A 3,661-nucleotide genomic window follows, 5' to 3' on the forward strand; every position below is an offset into this window, starting at 1 on the left:
CACTGCGCCACGGTGGCGGAGCCCCCCACCCCCACCCCACCCCCCGCGCGCTGCCAAACAGGGACGGGGACGGCTCAAACTCAACTTGGGGCGGGAGTGGTGGCTAGCCGGCGCGGCTGCCCCGGGGACGTGGTGGTGACGATGGCGCGGCGCTCTGGTGGATCTTCAGTGCGTCGGCGTGAAGGTCACGGATTTGGGGTCCACGCCTAGATCCCATAGTGGGCCGTGACGGGCCACCGCATGAGACAGGCTGGCCGGTTTGCGGCGGCTCCGGCTGGCACCTGTTGATCCACGGCGGAGGTGGTGTGCCTCAGATCATGGACGGCGACGCGGCGATATCACACAGGTGGGCTTGGCATGCGGCCGTGGACGGTGTTGGCTGCCCTGGGCCTCATGGGAAGCGGGGCAGTGGCATGAGGAGGTCGGGCGACAGCCCCAGGAGCGCGGTCGCCAAAGGCCTAGTGGTGACTGGTATGGGGGTGTGGATCAAGAGTCGTTGAGTGGATCTAGCCCTCCCGTCGGGTGGTGCTTCACTGTGATGGAGGTGCCCCAGTGGGAGCAGAACATGGAGTGGCTTGGTGGTCGGCGGCTGAGTTGTGGTTGTGCAACTGCAATTCCCTTGGAGCTTGGCAGTGAGTTGGAGCACCGAGTGAAATCCTAGCACCGCTAATGGCAGTTGCCAGCCATGACGGCGCCTAGGGCGTCATTTTTTCGTTCTTGGAGGCGTGGCCATGGGTTGGTCCTTTCTCCTAACACCGGGATCTTGGATCCGGGTGAAAACTCGAGCTCCATCGGAGCGGGCGATGGCGGCAGCTACATCGCTACACCTTCTTGGAGGCCCCGCCTTGTGGAGTCAAGGCCTTGGTGCTCGTGGGAGTTGTGGTTTGTGCTACACTGCTCTGCCGAGAGGATGGTGGAAGCCGAGGCGGCGGCCTCGGATGGTGATGCTACGTCAAGGTGGCGGCCTCGGATTGCGATGTCACGATGGCCCCATAGTGTTGGGCTATTGCTTGGATGGTTTGGATGGAACCTTGGTGTCGCACAGGTGACAAGATTGTCGACCCGGTCATCGTGTCCCTTCCAGCGCGACATGGCTTGAATGTCTGGGCGACGGCCCTGGATGTTAGCATGGCGGCCATGGTCTGTGAGCAGATGTCATGCGTGGCATGGGCTGCGGGATGTGCGGGTACTGTGGCGCTGCGGCTCTTGCCGAGCTGGGGATGTCGGGTGGTGGCCTCGGAAGGCGGTGTTAGTGGTGTGTGCATGGCACGTTTTAGTGTTGGATGCCAGGGTGGCGGCACCGGGTAGCTGCGGTCCTTGAGGTGTCATTTTTTGCATGGCACTGGGCACTTGAGGCACGCTCCACCACCTATGTATGTTTAGGTGGCCCATCCCTGCTCCCTTGCATGCTCGGCGGTGATGGCGGTGCCTTCGGGTTCGTTGGTTTATCAATGTTTGGTGGTGTGCCTTTCTCAAGTTTTGTTGCCTCGGCAACCATCGGGGACTTTGTGCCCTTTGTATCTGGTTTTGCCCGGTTTACCCTAATTAACAGGGCAATTCTCTTCTTCTATATGAAATGCAGGAACCCCCTGCCACTCTCTGAGGTGTTACTCAGGAAGAAAAGATAAATGAGCTTTTAGCCTGACAAATTGAAAAACTCAATACCCTTTGCTTGCTGCTAACATGAATAGTTGTTACTTTGAATTATCAAATTGGTGATGACTGATAAAATTTTGTACCAATTCGATAAACATAAAGGTAAGGATTTTCCAAACCCCCAAAGAAGGTCTCTTGCAAAATGGTACTTCCTCCGCCCCAAAATAAGTGTCACTGATTTATTACAAAATTGTACTAAATCAGCAATACTTATTTTGGGACGGAGGGGTTATATTAGTTTTGGGGCATTTTTTCTGTTTTGAACTTCGTTTTAATTTCTGTTCAACTTGCGCATATCCCTAAATCTACCCCTGACATAACATCAATGGCTAAAACAGTACCCCCCCCCTTTCCAAAATATAAGGTCTATTAGTTTTTAAAAAGTCAAACGTGTGCATGTTTGACCAAGTTTCTAGAAAAAAACATCACTATCTACAATACCAAATTTATATCATTTGATCCATCAAGTACTTTCATAATTTATCTATTAGGTACTGGAGATGTTGATATTTTCTTCTATACTCTTGGTCAAACATACAATCGTTTGACTTGCATGAAAACTGATCCACGTTATATTCTGGAACGGAGGGAGTATATTACAAGAGGTAGTATTATGACAACTGCATTTGTTTTTGCACCAAGTGAACTGAGGCCGTCCATGTGAATCAGTAGCTCAAGATGTTTCAGTGTGCGAGAACACTGACTGCATTGCGCGCTAAATAAACTAAACATACTACTAGAAGCGATATGTATCAACGCAGAGATATGGATCTCTGCAGGTGAAATTTTGTGAGCTGATGTTTCTGTAAAATGTAGTTTCGGATGTGAAATCATGCCATTACACACATCAACATGAATGGGAAGATATGTTGTTAGTGGGTTGATGAACCTGTCTGGACAGTGTCAATGGCAAAAATTATGTCTTTCATAAACTTATCGTATTGCTTTGTTTCTGACATAATGCTGTATATAATTTTTCTCACATAGGATGAACAGTAATCATGCAATTGTAAGCAACATATATACTCATATGTCATGCATGTTTAAGTTATATTTTTCCCCGGCCACGGCAATGCGTGGCTTTTCTTCTAGTAAATATCTAAGTCAAATAGCAACAAGTGAAGGCAATATTGTACCTGTGTTCACATTCGAAGAACTAGGGCCACTTTTGCTTTGATCTTCCATAATACTAAGACAATGCTCTTAACACTTCTTACACAATATTAACTGCATCAGTTAATTGAAATAATTAACACAAATATTTCAGCTAAAAACAGGAACCCTAATTACTGAGATTTAAGCAAGTTGTTTGACCATGCCCACTGTTATACCCACTTACTCTGTTGAAGAATGCTATAATTTGGTTATACAAATTACGCTCGTATGGTCGTACCAGTAAACTTGCACCATGTTGAAGAATACGCACTTTTAAGGTAAAGTATATTCACTCGAAACACGTAGCTTGCAACTTGTTGACAAAAAAATTGCACTAGTTCAAAATTTTGATTCAAAAATGTACTCCCTCCGTCCAAAAACACTTGTCGGAGAAATGATAAAAAGATGTATCTAGATACATCCATTTCTCCGACAAGTATTTCCGGACAGAGGGAGTATTAATTAAGTGCCATAATTTTCTATATACAAGAAAATGTATATTTATTCTCAACCAGAAACAAACCGTGCACCAGTCCAACTACCTATAAATGTTTACAAGGAGGATCAGAATTTGACTATTTCTTGTATATATGAAATCCTAAAGAAAACAAACAGAATGCATGACTAGTATTATGCAGGCTTAAGATTGCTTTGCACAGAACAAATGGTGGACTATAAACTGCAGGCACGTGATGAAAAATAATAAACTAAGTTGAAGATGTGAATTAATACCTTTTAGAAAAGAATCCAAACAAAAGGCCCAACTTGAAGTAGCCCTCAATCCAGAAACTGCACACCAGAGGGAGTGAGACGGATCACACATAAGAGAAGCATTCATGCAGAAGGCGAT

The 3,661-nt window shown here is 46.7% G+C and overlaps 1 long non-coding RNA gene across 3 annotated transcripts in view; it reads right to left on the minus strand.

The window, feature by feature from the left end:
- The window catches only part of LOC119324537, a 9,661-nt gene that overhangs the window by 5,024 nt on the left and 976 nt on the right, over nt 1-3,661 (minus strand). For 2 of the 3 annotated variants that reach the window (XR_005157009.1, XR_005157011.1), the window contains exons 1-2: nt 3,544-3,655; nt 2,793-2,883 (exon numbers count right to left, since the gene is read on the minus strand). This is a non-coding gene — a long non-coding RNA (uncharacterized LOC119324537). Of the gene's footprint in view, nt 1-2,792; nt 2,884-3,543; nt 3,656-3,661 lie in introns of those variants that run through there. The other variant, XR_005157010.1, reaches the window with a different exon arrangement.

This window comes from Triticum dicoccoides, chromosome 6B, assembly GCF_002162155.2.
Source record: "Triticum dicoccoides isolate Atlit2015 ecotype Zavitan chromosome 6B, WEW_v2.0, whole genome shotgun sequence".
NCBI lineage: Eukaryota > Viridiplantae > Streptophyta > Magnoliopsida > Poales > Poaceae > Triticum > Triticum dicoccoides.